This window comes from Myotis daubentonii, chromosome 1 (assembly GCF_963259705.1).
Source record: "Myotis daubentonii chromosome 1, mMyoDau2.1, whole genome shotgun sequence".
NCBI lineage: Eukaryota > Metazoa > Chordata > Mammalia > Chiroptera > Vespertilionidae > Myotis > Myotis daubentonii.
Genome location: NC_081840.1, coordinates 99,988,291 through 100,004,831, shown reverse-complemented (window position 1 = coordinate 100,004,831; position 16,541 = coordinate 99,988,291). Strand labels below are relative to the sequence as shown.

Here is a 16,541-nt window from a genome sequence, read left to right as displayed (position 1 = left end):
GCACGAATAGATTCGTGCAATAGGCCTTCCTTTCCCCTGGCTGCTGGCACTGGTTTTCCTCCAGCACCCAGGACCCAGGCCTTCGCTCTGGCCGGGCTCTGGCCGGAGCCAGCCCCGGAGCCATCAGGCTTCGTTCCACTGCTTGGAGCTTCTGTATGCAAATTAACCAACATCTTTGTTAGGTTAATTTGCAAACTCTCCTGATTGGCTGGTTAGCATAGCGAAGGTACGATCAATTTACATGTTTGTCTAGTATTAGGTAAGATGAGAAAAATCAAGGGTTCTGGAAAGTAGTTTTGTGCAACTGGACAACTTACATAGGGTCTATATTCAACAGTGTCCCCAAAACATGTATAGACTCGCAGATAGTTAAATTGATGTTTCTTTCTTTTTAGCCAGACTAAGCTTTGAACAAAGGAAAGTCATCCTAAAATGCTTACTGGAAGTTTGAAAACACAGTTGAAGTAAAAACACTGCTTTTATTGTTATTCACAGGTGACCCCCCCCCCAAATGTATACACACTTTAAAGCTGATAGCTCACTTAATTTTTACTCCTTTTCAAGTTTAACTAATTTGAAATAATGGATGAAACCAGACTAAACTTTGAACAAAGAAAATGTATCCACTAGACTTTTCTGAGGCGAGATATAAAAGAAGTTTACATTACAAAACCAGCAACAGTTGATGAATTGAGGTTGCACAAATACCGAAGGAAATGATTCTTAATGCTTGCAATTCCATTGCTTTACATTATCAGCAATGCCTAGACCAGAATGGTCATCAATTTGAAAAAAGGCATTGACTATATATATATATATATATATATATATATATATATATATATATATATATATATACATTTTTGTAGATTCTTTTAAATTTTGAAAATGAATTGTATGTTAATCAACACTGACTTCATAATCATTCAAAGTGTTATACCTTTTTGGGACACCCTATATTAGCTAAAGAATGTGACAAACTAAGACGAAAATATAATTTTAGATTACCAGTCTACCTTTCTGTTCCTATAACAATTCTAAGAGTAAAATTTATATTTTAAGCAGCTTTAAAAAATTATTATATAATACAAACACCCCCCAAAATTTGTTTTCATCTATTACAACATATGCTTTAATTTTCAGCTAAAAAGAGCTATGAATAAAAAGAATGACTTCAGAGACCTGAAATGAAAAGACTAGTCAACAAAAATGCTAAAAACATAAGTGGTTTAGTGAAATACCTATGGGTGTGGATATTTAGCATGTTAGTGGTTAATCTGGGCTTAACCACCTCCCAAATTCCCTTCTCTCTCCCCAAATTGTTAAAATCAAAACAAGTTCTTCTGGTAGAAAACATGTACTTTCTTCTATTACATCTTACTAGAGGCCCAGCGCACGAAATTTATGCACTGGAGGGTGGGGGTCCCTCAGCCCAGCCTGCCCCCTCTCATAGTCCGAGCGCCCTCAGGGATGTCCTACCGATGGCTTAGGCCAGCCGTGGGCAAACTACGGCCTGTTTGAAATGAATAAAACTATTGAAAAAAAAAGACCGTACCCTTTTATGTAATGATGTTTACTTTGAATTTATATTAGTTCACACAAACACTCCATCCATGCTTTTGTTCCAGCCCTCTGGTCCAGTTTAAGAACCCATTGTGGCCCTCGAGTCAAAAAGTTTGCCCACCCCTGGCTTAGGCCCACTCCCCACACTGCAGAGGCTCGGAGCAGGCGCCCCGTGTGTGTGTGTGTGTGTGTGTGTGTGTGTGTGTGTGTGTGTGTCTCTCTTTCTCTCTGCTGGGAGCCTGCCCCCAGCCACACTGCGGAGGCTCAGAGCAGGCGCCCCTCTGTGTTGATCTCTCAGGCTCTGGGCCGTGCCTGCGTGTTGTTCTTTCAGGCTCAGGGCTGTACCCGGCCCCTCCTCCTGAACTGGTCATGACCATTATGGAGTCCCGACCTCATTTGCATATTACTTCTTAATATATATAGATGATCTAGACAAAACTTTTTTCAGTATTTTGATTTCCTATGTTCTCCCATATCAAAGTACTGAACATCTCTATGTAATATTTTTTATTAATTAATGTCTTTATTAAATCTGTTAAAGAGCATAAGCTTTGTTCACTAAACTATTGATTCAGCAAAGCAAGAAAAAATAAAGTTCTTAACCATTCCAGGACTCCAGTTCAATATGTTCAAAATAACGTTGAACAAGTAAGTTGAAATGTCCAAGTTAGCAAGAAATTCCCCACAATCCTCCTTGAAAAGGAAGTAAAGGTCTTTCATTCAAAGCACCAATATAGTTTTTCTTCTGAAATAGTGTATGAGGTACAATGAATAAACTATAAAGGTAAGTAGTTATTCTGTCAGATGGTCCCCTACAACCTTCTTAACAATTAATGACTCTTTGCAGCTTCTAATGAGTAAAGGACACAGCAACTTCTGCTGCTAAAAGTCACATGAGCCTAAGCATATTTCTGATTTTTCAAATAGATTATCAGAACCTAAATCAGAAAGTTTAAAAAAGTAAAATCAAGAATTTTCAATTTTCATTAAAGTTAAAATAGTAAATATTAAATACTTCTTAAAGTAGTTTATATATAAGTATCTTATACTTAAGGGGTGACAAACTGATTAAATTACCAGGTCTACAGAAAATCAAAACAGAGAAACATAAATAATTTAATTTTTAAAATCCTCAGCTGAGGACATTTTTATTGATTTGGGGAGAGGGGGAGAGGGAGGGAGGGAGAGAGAGAGAGAGATAGGTTGCCTCCCATACTCACCCCCTGACTGGAGTTCGAACTAACAACTAGGTTTGTGGCCTGACCTGGTTCATGAATCAAATCTGCAACCTTTTTTTTGTTTGTTTTTTTCTTTTGGTGGATGGGATGACGCTCAACCAACTGAGCCACCCGCCTGGGAACAAATAATTTAATATATACTATACGTATACCTGAATACATGAAAAACCTCTTGTGATATTAACTACTGTGAGAAATGTAATCTATTTTACTGATAAAGAAAAACTGAGATACTTACAAATACAGCGCCTTAACGCATCAGTTAATGTGCTCATTATATAACAGAGAAGCTTGAATCAAACTGGAACCACAAATAACAACAAGCAACCCACATAGCCTGCTTTCTTTTAATGTATGGAAATCACTAGGGTCCAGTGAGACTGCTGAGAAAAGTATGTAGAAGCCAGTAACACTCAGCTTGCAATTTCTCTCAGAAAGAACTGTCACCCTAGCTATTCCCCAACAAAACTCTGTAATAGAACAATATGCCTAGCTAACCCCAAGCTCTGTTCTCCTCAAGACACATTCAGTAAAAAGATCTAAACACACATCTGATTAGACAAGCAAGCATTTAGGTTTACAAAGAAGGAGGTGGAAGCAAAATCATACTTGGGGCCTTCATGGGTTCTGTGTCAAAGGTCATTTAGCAGTATTTCAGCTGCTCCTTATCTACACTAATAAAAGAGAAAAATGGTAATTGGCGTACAACGATACCCTTTTCATTGGCTAATCAGGGCTATATGCAAATTAACTGCCAACTAAGATTGGCAGTTAACTGCCAACAAGATGGCGGTTAATTTGCGTATGTAGGCACAATGCAGGGAGGCGAAAGGGAAAGCAGGGAGAAGCCCCCTGCCACTGACAGTGATTGGAAACCCAGGGGGGAGCTAAGAGCTGGGGGGCAGGGCAAAGGCGGCCCTGGGGCCGCCTTTGCCCTGCCCCCCAGCCATGATCGGAGAATCAGGTGCCTTTTCCGCCCTGGCCAGTGATAGCAGGAAGTAGGGGTGGAGCCAGCAATGGGAGCTAGACACGGTCGAAGCTGGCAGTCCCGGGAGCTACGGGTCCCTTGCCTGGCCTAAAGCGAAGCCCACGATCACGGGGCCGCTGCAGCTGCGGGTCCCCGCTGCCCGGGCCGGACGCCTAGGCCAGAGGCGTTAGGCCTGGGCAGGGGCGGAGCCTGCAACCACGGGGAGCTGGAGGTTCCCTGCCCAGGCCTTACACCTCTGCCGGAGGCCTCAGGCCTGGTCAAGGGGCCGATCCGGTGATTGGTGATCGGAGGGTGATTAGGGTCAACTCCTCTGGCCGAGGCATCAGGCCTGGGTGGGGGGCTGAGCCGGGGATTGGGGGGATATGATGGTCCCCTTGCCCAGGCCTGAAGCCTGGGTCAGAGGTGTCAGGCTTGGGCGGGGGGTGGAGCAAGCGATCAGAGGGAGATGGGGGTCCCCTGCTCAGGCATGATTCCTGGGCCAGAGGCCTCAGGACTGGGCGGGGGCCAGAGCCAGTGATTGGGGGAGATGGGGGTCCCCTGTCCAAGCCTGACACCTCTGGCGGAGGCGTCAGGCCTGGGCAAGGGGCCGATCAGGCGATTGGAGGGTGATGGGGGTCTACGCCTCTGGCTGAGGCATCAGGCCTGGGCAAGGGGCAGAGTCAGCAATCGGAGGGGTTTGGGGGTTCCCTGCCCAGGCCTGATGCCTGGGCCAGCGGCATCAGGCCTGGGGTGGGGGTAGAACCAGTGATGGGGGGAAATGAGGGTCCCCTGCCCAGGCCTGACACCTCTGTCAGGCCTGGGCAAGGGGCCAATCCTGCAATTGGAGGGTGATGGGGGTCAACGCCTGAGGGCTCCCAGTATGTAAGAGGGGGCAGGCTGGGCTGAGGGACACTCCCCCCCACACACACCCAGTGCACGAATTTCGTGCACCGGGCCCCTAGTTAAGATATAAAGTGGGCAGAGCATAGAGAACCCCAAAATCATAGTACATCTGCTCTAAAAGGTACCTCCTCCAACCTTTTCATTATATAAACACGTTTTATAACATATTTGATTACCTTTAATTTCCAAAGAGCTATTCATAACCTGATACTCATTTGTGGGAAACACACACACACACACACACACACACACACACACACACGAACAAGCAAGCATAACTATACAAAATTAAAAAAATTCTAAAATGTTTTAAATTAATATGATAAATAATAAAATTTCAGGTTTAACAAAATCCTATAATAAATTACTGCATTTTTAGATTTTTCTGAAGGGAAATATTCAGGACAGAAATTACAGTGCCATCAAAATATATGAAAATGAATTAGAGCCTTTCAAAGCAATAGAAATACTTAAAAAATAAAAGGAGATTGCTTATGTTATCAAAACACTCTGAAAATGCTTAACATAAAATGTTAACTATAATTTAGTGCTGAAATAAATTTTACTTTTTTTCTGTGCCACAATGTAATGTAGAAAGTTCTCAAGAGCTTCTTGAAACAAAAGCGTTCAAAAGACAAACTTGGGAGAGGGGGAGGCCAATCAGCTGGTCAGTAGCTGAGGATTTAGAAGAGCAAGTGCATTTTGTTTGTAACACCCTCAGGGTGTGTACTCAACAGCAACCAAAGGAGAGGTGAGCCATGCTGCTATACTAGTAAACACAAAAATTATACTCTACTACTATATTTAAAAAGAGTACAGGCTTTTTGCAGAATAGAAATGTAACATTTAGAATTCATACCTTAAGTATAGCTGGAATATCAGGCAAAACTTAAAACTTTTGTATTTATATTCTGAATATTTTTAAAGCTTTCAATAAGATTAGCCATATTCATTAGGAAAAAAATAAATCATATTCAGCAAACTCAGTTTATTCATGTCTTTTCAGCAAACTAGATCTAACCTTAACCTATGTTAAAATATGTAGATGATGTATTATAGAGTTGTACACTTGAAACCTGTATGGTTTTATTAACTAATGTCAATAAATTCAATAAAAAACAAGCTGGAACTCAAAGAAAGATAATGACATTCATCTATTTCATTATCTATGCTTCCTCATCTATGTACCTCCATACAATAGCTCCTCATTTATTAAGGACTGTATCATAATCTTTCTCTCTACCCAAACTCCTATAATAACCTTAAAATCTTTCAATATCTACATAGGTGCCCACAGAGCTTCAACATAACATTTCTACTCCAATCCATCCCTAAGACCTGACCCTTTGTCATCATCCAGAACAACTCCATCTCAAATAATTGTAAACTCCAACATATTTCCTCTGACCATATTTCCTCCTCTTCTGTATCTTTCATGCTTTCATTTCTACTTAACCCCATGGAGATCACCATTCCTAAAGTCCCTCAATTTTCTACCAGCTCCCTCTCCTAGGCTCATTTCCTTTCCTATTAGCTCTATCACTAAATAGCATAAATTACTTAATCTTTCCTTGACCAATTTCTACATCTGTAAAAAAGAAATAATATGTATTTCATACTCACTAATTTATTGAACAAGTATATTTGAGCCCATTCTGTATGTTGGACACAGAGAATACAACATACAAAACATACCTTCCTGCCCTCATTATAGAATCTTCTGTGGTGAGCATATATACATATACTAGAGGCCTTGGGCACAAAATTTGTGCATGGGTAGGGTCCCTAGACCTGGTTGGTGATCAGAGCCAATCTATGGGGCAACTGGCGGGGTGATCAGGGGGCCCTTGCTGGCACCCACTTTGGCCAGCCTGGCACCACCCACTCACCAGCCCTACCCCCTACCACTGCTATGGGTCGCCTTCCTCTGCCGGGTGACTGGAGGGGTGATCAGGGTGTCCCTGCTGGCATCTGCCTTGGCCGGTCTGGGGCCTGCAGGCTGGGGGCAGTTCCTGTGTTGAGTATCTGCCCCCTGGTGGTCCGTGCACATCATAGTGACTGGTCGTTCCACCGGTAGTTTGGCCGTTCGGCCAATTTGCATATTAGGCTTTTATTATATAGGATAATTTGCACATAAAAATTATATATTTAATATTTATGTATTAAATAATTATATATAATCATGCAAACATAATATGCAACATTTGCCACAGTTTATCATCTAAACCAGGGGTCCTCAAACTACGGCCCGCGGGCCACATGCAAATACAAATATTGCACTTGTTCCCGTTTTGTTTTTTTACTTCAAAATAAGATATGTGCAGTGTGCATAGGAATTTGTTCATAGTTTTTTTTTAAACTATAGTCCGGCCCTCCAACGGTCTGAGGGACAGTGAACTGGCCCCCTGTTTAAAAAGTTTGAGGACCCCTGATCTAAACTGTTCTAACTTCAACACATTAGTTTCCCTAAGCTCATAACCTCAACACTAGATTAATGCTACATTATGATCTTCATCACTCATTTTGGCTACAGAAGGCATCTGAGTAAATCATAGCTCTGTATAACAATTTGTTTCATTAAAAAATGTGTAGGTTCTAGTCTCAGTTGGATTTGCAGGTCAGCTCAATGATTATTTCATTTGCTCTTGGTTAGCTCCTCTCCTTTGTGGGCTTCTTTTTCTCTGCTTGACTCTGAAAAATTGATGCTTCCCAATACCCTATCTTCTGCCCTCTTATTTTCTCTCCTCAGCCCACATATGCTCCCTATATGGTCCCATGGTTTCAATCACTTCTCAGCCCAGAGCCCCCAGTTACATCCCACAGCATCAAATTAAAAAATTCAATTGCCTTGTTTAACTTCTACATTGGTTATTTCACTACCATCTCAGACTCAAAATATCCAAAACTGACTTCCTTAGCTTCTAGATTGATCCTTACCTAAATTGATGAGATTATCATCCATGCAGTCACTGCAGCTAGAAACTACGGTGTTAAACTTGTCTATTTCTCCTCCATTAGCTATTTCCAAACATCAAGTCCTGCTGAATTTACTATTTATCAACAACAAATGTAGAGTCTGAAATTTGTTTCTTTTCCATTTCTATTAACACAGCCCCAGTTTAAGCCCTCATCAGCTCTCATTAAACCAACTACTTCCCAATGTTCTCCCTTCCTCCAATCTTTTTTCCCTTCAAATTTATCATCCACAGCAGCTAACCAAGTAATCTATTCAACTTAACTACAAATACAAAAGGCCCTGCTTAGAACTCTTGAATGACTTTCCAAAGCACAGAATGAGAGACAAAATTCAAGCTCCTAAAAACAGTATAAAAAACTTCCCATAATCTGGGTTTCATATCTCTCCATCACTCTGTTCTTTTTTTAATACTCTTACCACCCAACATACATCTAACTTGCACTTCCAGAACACATCATGCCTTTCTCACCAATGGGCCTTTGCTCCTGCTTTCCCCCGGGTGGGTCCTCTGCTCCCATTCCTGTGTCTTCCTCACTTAAATTCTACACACACACACACACACACACACACACACACACACACACACAACACTCTCTCTTAATCAATCTCTCTCTCTCTCCTTTGATTCTCAATTTAAGTATTATCTCTTCCATTAATGCTTTCTTTGGCCATTTTTTCTATTTCTCTAAATTAGTGACTGTACTGTATTACAGATGTTTTTTGTGATTCTTCTGTCATTTAACTATGAAATCTGTAAGTGCAAAACCAAATTTTATCTATCGCTGTATCACCAGCAATTACCACAGTGTCTACACAGTGCAATAGGCAGTCATTAACTGTTTGTTACATTAGACTAACTAATCTCATATCAAGAACAGCAAGTAAGTGATTAAGTACCAAACTGTAAAATTATATAAAACTGAAAATAAAAAGTTAGGTGATTTTTCCCTTTCTGAATGTTAGCGCCATTACCAAAATGTTAACAATGGGTTTTAAAGATTAACCACAGCTCCATTCAACAGAAATCAGACTTTTAAGTTGCTATAGTTTATCCTCCAAATAATTCCAAGTCTACACCAAAAAAATGAGTTAATTATTCATAAGATGTATCCCTAAGTATTTTGACATTTGAAAGAAAGATATCCTGGTGGTTGGTAAAGGAATGGAGACTTGAAGCTACCGATTAGACAATATAATCATTCTAGAGAACTCATGTGACCCAATTTTTAAGAGAAAAATTTAATGCAAATTCCTGTGGTCTTTAAATTAACACACAAATAAATTGTAAAGTAAAGAAGCAATTTTGCATTAATATTTCTCATTTTCTAGAAATATTTCATGAAGGTTATACTCCCAAATCTGCCAGGGGTGTAATTTACTCTCCTGTGCTGTGCTGAGGTGAATTAAACAAAAATAATATAAAATTCCATATATTAGATGAGCTAGCCTCACCAATAGAGAAGTGGGCAAATACCCCTTTTTAATGGGACACTTCATAATTACCCTGAATTCTTTGTGAACATCCTAAATTATCTAATGGTCAGAGCTATAAATTGCTGTACATTTACATGTGTCCTTAAAAAAATGTCTTTATTCAGCTGCAAGAGCTTTCTGTCTAAAAAAAAAAAAAAGTAAATAATTGCTTGCAATATACTACATATATATGTAATTCACTTGAGTGGCCTGTTTTTCTTTTCTGAGATTAAGTAGGAAATGCTGTCTTTGAAGAACCTCTGAAAGTGAATTTACATAGTTTCAGCTCAAAAGGAAAAATCACTATCTAGTGATCCCACTTCTAGGAATCTATGTAATAGAAGCCTAAGCAGAGAAACCAAGATGGCGGCATAGGTTAACGCCGGAGATTGCTGCCCTCGAACAACCACTTCAGAGATATAACTAAAGGACAGAACATACATCATCCAGAACCACAGGAAGGCTGGCTGAGTGGAAATTCTACAACTAGGAGGAAAGAGAATATCATACCCAGACTCAGAGGAGGCGAAGTCCTGAAGTGAAATACTCAGGTGCGGAGTGCGCGCGCGGAGCGGGCTGGCGGCGGAGGGCGCGGTTGTTGTTTTCAATCGAGAGGGAGTTTCAGACTCTGAGCTCCAGATCCGGGCGAGACTCTGGGGACCAAGACTCAAATGGGAGAAGCGGGACTGTCTGGCTTCGGTCGGAACTCAAAGGCAGCTTTCTCTCCGAGGTTTGCAGCCGTTGCTGGGACTCTGAGAGGCAAAGCTCCTGGGGAAGGAACTGAGAGCAGCCATAACTGCTCGCTCCGGCCAGCCCTGTAGATCCCCAGGGACCCGCCCCGCCCAAGCCCTGCACAGAACCATTTGCCGGATAGCCTCAGGCAAACGCTAGATTAGCACCACCCTAGAGATCCAGCACAGAAGCCCTCCCACTGCAGACACAGTGGACTCTCATAGCCAGTTAGCCTGGAGGTCAAATCACCCCCGGTATTGCCGACATCAATCAAGGCTTAAAGGCAACAAGACTGCACACAAAGACCACTAGGGGGTGCACCAAGAAAGCATAAAAAATGCGGAGACAAAGAAACAGGACAAAACTGTCAATGGAGGATATTGAGTTCAGAACCACACTTTTAAGGTCTCTTAAGAACTGTCTAGAAGCTGCCGATAAACTTAGTAAGGCCCTCGAAAAGACTGGTGAGACCGCCGATAAATGTAGTGAGATCCTCAAGAAATCTAATGAGACCCTCGATGTTGTGATAAAGAACGAACTAGAAACTAAGCATACACTGACTGAAATAAAGAATATTATACAGACACCCAACAGCAGACCAGAGGAGCGCAAGAATCAAGTCAAAGATTCGAAATGCGAAGAAGCAAAAATCACCCAACTGGAAAAGCAAAATGAAAAAAGAATCGTAAATACGAAGATAGTGTAAGGAGCCTCTAGGACAGCTTCAAGCGCACCAACATCAGAATTATAGGGGTGCCAGAAGATGAGAGAGAGCAAGATATTAAAAACCTATTTAAAGAAATAATGACAGAAAACTTCCCCCACCTGGTGAAAGAAATAGACCTACAGGTCCTGGAAGCGCAGAGAACCCCAAACAAAAGGAATCCAAAGAGGACCACACCAAGACACATCATAATTAAAATGCCAAGAGCAAAAGACAAAGAGAGAATCTTAAAAGCAGCAAGAGAAAGAAACCCAGTTACCTACAAGGGAATACCCATACGACTGTCAGTGGATTTCTCAACAGAAACTTTGCAGGCCAGAAGGGAATGGCAAGAAATATTCAAAGTGATGGATACCAAGAACCTACAACCAAGATTACTTTATCCAGCAAAGCTATCATTCAGAACGGAAGGTCAGATAAAGAGCTTCACAGATAAGGAAAAGCTAAAGGAGTTCACCACCACCAAACCAGCATTATATGAAATGCTGAAAGGTATCCTTTAAGAAGAGGAAGAAGAAAAAAAAGGTAAAGATACAAATTATGAACAACAAATATGCATCTATCAACAAGTGAATCTAAGAATCAAGTGAATAAATAATCTGGTGATCATAATAGAATCAGGGACATAGAAAGGGAATGGACTGACTATTCTTGGGGGGGAAAGGGGTGTGGGAGATGCGGAAAGAGACTGGACAAAAATCGTGCACCTATGGAAGAGGACAGTGGGTGGGGAGTGAGGGCGGAGGGTGGGGCGGGAGCTGGAAGGAGGGGAGTTATGGGGGGGGAAAAAAGAGGAACAAATATAATAATCTGAACAATAAAGATTTAATTAAAAAAAAAAAAGAAGCCTAAGCAACCGTTTCAGAGGAATAACCAGAAAGACTGGTCACTATGATACATACTGACCACCAGGGGGCAGATGCTCAACACAGGTTGAACACCACTCAGCCAGAAGTCCGGCTCAAGGCTGGCAAGTGCAGTGGTGATGGCGGAAGCTTCTACCACCTCTGTAGCAGTGCTAAGGAGCAGCGAGCCTAGAGGTAAGGAGCAGCGAGCAGGCAGACGATAAGGAGTGAGGGGTCCCAGAATACAAGAGGGCCCAGGCTGGGCTGAGGGCCCCTCGCCCCCACCATGCATGAATTTCACGCACTGGGCCTCTAGTATATACTAAGAAGCCTGAAACACCAATCAGAAAGAACATATGTATCCATATCCCTATGTTCATAGCAGCAGCATTTACAATAGCTAAGATCTGGAAACAGCCCAAGTGCCCATCAGTAAATGAGTGGATAAAAAAGCTGTGGTAACCCCCTGGCAATAGGCAAGGAGATACCTGATTGGTGGTGTTGCTCTTATATCAATCAGGGGCAGAGCAGACATGCAGTCCTTAGTTCATCCTAGCTTGATGCCTGTCTTGGTGGCCAGAGCTGTTTCATGCCTGAGGCACATTAAAAAAAAAAAAAAGCTGTGGTACATCTACATCAGGGGTCCTCAAACTACTGCCCGCAGGCCACATGCAAATACAAATATTGTATTTGTTCCCATTTTGTTTTTTTACTTCAAAATAAGATATGTGCAGTGTGCATAGGAACTTGTTCATAGTTGTTTTTTTTTTAAACTATAGTCCGGACCTCCAACGGTCTGAGGAGCAGTGAACTGGCCCCCTGTTTAAAAAGTTCGAGGACCCCTGATCTACACCATGGAATACTAGGCAACTGCAAAAAAGAAGGACCTCTTACACTTTGAGACAGCATGGAGGGCCCTGGAGAGTATTATGCTAAGTGAAATAAGCCAGTCAGAAAAAGACAAGTACCACAAAATTTCACTCATATGTGAATTCTAATGAACAAAATAAACTGATGAAGAAAATAGATCCAGAGACATAGAAGCATGGAACAGACTGTCAAATCTCAGAGGGAATGTGGGGGTGGGTGGGTAGGAGGGAAGAAGTCAACCAAAGTACTTGTATGCATATATATACATAACCCATGGACACAGACAATAGTGTAGTGATGGCCTTGGGCAAGGAGCAGGAGTTGGCTAGATGGGGTCAATGGGGGAAAAAAGGGTGACATATGTAATACTTTCAACAATAAAGATTTTTTAAAAAATCAGTAACAGTCACATTCTAATAAAACCACGTGTCACTGAAAATTAAGCTATTTGAAGTTTAACAAAGAGCAACACAAAGAAAATCTGAAATTCTTCATAGACAATGTACATATATCATGAGCATACAGCTGTAAGATGAGATCTCTCAAGACCCTGTAAAGGCTCTAAGTGGGAATAGGGTTAGGAGTTGACTCATAGAAAGATTTTCATGTAGTCATAAAACCCGTGACTTTATATGGAAATTCCTGTAAGCTAATCAGATTCTCAAGAGTATGCTCATCAGTGGGTAAAGAGCCAATGCTCTAAAGCAGAGATTTTTCAACTGGTGTGCCGAATGAATTTTAAAACATGCAATACCTGACTATTTAGTTAGGGACACTGACATATTTTCCCTTAAATTGTTACATAAAAAAATGACCCCTCTTTTCGCTTAGATTGTCAAATAAAATAAAGTAAAAAGAACATCCAACATAACAATAGCCACTGAGCATGAATTTATCAAAAGTATACCTAATATCTATTTTTTGTTAGATCGGCAAAAAATATTTTTGGTGTGCCACACAATTTTAGTAATTAGTTTATGCATGTCATGAGATAAAAAAAAAAAAGGTTGAAAATCACTAATCTAAAGCTGTGGTCACCAACTGGTGGTCCACGGGCCACTGATGGTCCATGAGGTTGGTGACCGCTGCTCTAAAAGATGTCAGATCTTTTTCTCTTTTTACCTCAGAGGCCTTGCTTTTAAATATTACTATTAGCTTCTTCACAAATCACTTATAATTGCCCAATTTTCTCTTTCCACATTTTACTGTAAGACTCATCCCTGAATCAAATATTGCTTTCTAAAATTTATACTTAAACTTTCTGATTTTAAATTATTATTTCATCAATTCATTTTTGGAAGAAGAAAGGTCACCATCATCATTACTGCATATGGGCATATCAGCAATTAGACTAAAAGGTACATTTTTACCTAGCTACTTTTTTTTCTCATGAGTATATAAATACAAATTTCATTTAAGAGTAAATTTAAGCGATGTCTAGAAATACATCTTTTACCAATATTACTTTTAACATTCTTAAAGGAAAAGGAATTTATTATAATCTGACAACATGCTTGCAATCTTCAAAAAGAGTACCCATTTATTTAAAAACATTGAAAAGATGGCATATTACCCTTAGAGTACTCAATATTCTCCCATTTTATTTTTTATTCATTTAATTTTTTCTTTATTAAGGTATTACATATGTGTCCTTATCCCCCCATTGCCCTCCCACTCCCCCACTCATGCCTTCACCCTCTGTTGTCTGTGTCCATTGGTTAGGCTTATATGCATGCATACAAGTCCTTTGGTTGATTTCTCCCCCTTACCCTCACCCTCCCCTACCTTCCCTCTGAGGTTTGACATTCTGATGGATGATTATCTCTGGATCTGTTTTCGTTCATCAGTTTATGTTGTTCATTATATTCCATAAATGAGTGAGATCATGTAATATTTATCTTTCTCTGACTGGCTTATTTCACTTAGCATAATGCTCTCCAGTTCCATCTATGCTGTTGCAAATGGTAAGAATTCCTTCCTTTTTATCTCAGCTTGGCATTCCATTGTGTAGCTGTACCACAGTTTTTTAATCCGCTCATTTGCTGATGGGCACTTAGGCTGTTTCCAAATCTTAGCTATGGTAAATTGTGCTGCTATGAACATAGGGGTACATATATCCTTTCTGATTGGTGTTTATAGTTTCTTTGGATATATTCCTAGAAGTGGGATCACTGGATCAAATGGGAGTTTCATTTTTAGATCTTTAAGGAAACTCCATATTGTTCTCTAGAGTGGCTGCAACAGACTGCATTCCCACCAGCAGTATACGAGGGTTCCTTTTTCTGTGCCTCCTCACTAGCACTTGTCGTTTGTTGATTTGCTGATAACCATTCTGACAGGTGTGAGATGGTACCGCATTGTCATTTTGATTTGCATCTCTTGGATTATTATTGACTTTGAGCATGTTTTCATATGTCTCTTGGCCTTCCTTATGTCTTCTTTCAAAAAGTATCTATTTAGGTTCATTGCCCATTTCTTGACTGGGCTGTTTTTCTTCCTTTTGTTAAGTTGTATGAGTTCCCTGTAAATATTGGAGATTAAACTCTTACCGGTGATAACATTGTAATTACACAAGAAGAAGAAATAAAAGGTATCCAAATTGGAAAAGAAGACGTAAAACTGTCATTATTCGCAGATGACATGATACTATACATAGAAAACCCTAAAGACTTCATTAAAAAATTATTAGACTTAATAAATGAATTCGGCAATGTAGCAGGATACAAAATTAATGCCAAGAAATCTATGGCATTTCTATATACCAATAGTGAACTTACAGAAAGAGAGACTAAAAAAAAAAAAAATCCCATTTACCATCGCATGAAAAAAAATTAAGATACCTAGGAATAAACTTAACTAAGGAGGTAAAAAACCTGTACTTGGAAAACTACAGGACACTGGAAAAAAAAATAGAGGAAAACATAAACAGATGGGAGAACATACTGTGTTCATGGCCTGGTAGAATCAACATCATTAAAATGTCCACAATACCCAAAGCAATCTATAGATTCAATGCATTTCCCCATTAAAATACCATTGGCATATTTCACAGACCTAGAACATACTCTCTGAAAATTAATCTGGAATAAAAAAATACCCCGAAGAGCTGCAGCAATCCTGAGAAAGAAGAACGAAGTAGGAGGGATCTCAATACCAGATATCAAGTTGTATTAAAAAGCCACTGTTCTCAAAACTGCCTGGTACTGGCACAAGAACAGACATATAGATCAATGGAATAGAATAAAGAACCCAGAAATCGACCCAAACCACTATGCCCAATTAATATTTGACAAAGGAGGCAAGAGCATACAATGGAGTCAAGATAGTCTCTTCAATAAATGGTGTTGGGAAAATTGGACAGATACATTAAAAAAAATAAAACTAGACCACCAACTTACACCACACGCAAAAATAAACTCAAAATGGATAAAGGACTTAAACATAAAACAGGAAACCATGAAAATATTAGAGGAATCCACAGGCAGCAAAATCTCAGACATATGCCAAAGCAATTTCTTCACTGATACCACTCCTAGGGCAATGGGAACTAAAGAGAAAATAAACAAATGGGACTACATCAAAATAAAAACCTTTTGCACAGCAAAAGAAACCATCAACAAAACAACAAGAAAGCCCACTGCATGGGAGATCATAGGTGCCTATGTTATCAATAGGGTCTTTTACAGCTTGTGGTTAAACACATGGTATGGAGCCAGGCTGCCTATCTAGATTTGAATACAGGCTCCACCTACTAGTGATCTTAGGCAACAACATCTCTGCCTCAAGTTTCCTTACCTATAAAATGATAATAATATCTTCTTCATAGGGTTTTAATCCAGATTAAATGAGGTAATATATCTTTTAATCTTCATCCGAGGATATGTTGTTTTTTAAAAATTGATTTAAGAGGAAGGGAGATAGGTAGAGAGGGAGACAGAAAGAGAAACATTGATTGCCTTCTTTACTTGCCCCAATCAGAAATTGAACCTTTAACCTTTTGACGTACAAGAGGATGCTCCAAACAACTCAACCACCCAGCCAGGGCATGAGTTAACATTTTTAAAGTGCTTAGAATATTGTCTGACACACAAACACTATTAAGTGTTTGGTAAATAAAACAAAGTGGTAATATTCTGAAACAAAATGTTATATCCACAAATGCAATTTTAAAAACAGACATCACATATATCTTCAGTTAGAAAAATATAAGGCATGGCAATGCTTTTCTCAAACTTCTTACAACATGGCC

The 16,541-nt window shown here is 40.1% G+C and overlaps 1 protein-coding gene and 1 pseudogene across 14 annotated transcripts in view; one reads left to right on the top strand and one right to left on the bottom strand.

The window, feature by feature from the left end:
- ZEB1 (zinc finger E-box binding homeobox 1) overlaps nt 1-16,541 on the bottom strand; it is a 306,513-nt gene that overhangs the window by 262,419 nt on the left and 27,553 nt on the right. The gene's annotated exons all lie outside the window — the stretch shown is intronic.
- Nucleotides 11,884-12,028, top strand: LOC132225064 (small nucleolar RNA SNORA48; annotated as a pseudogene).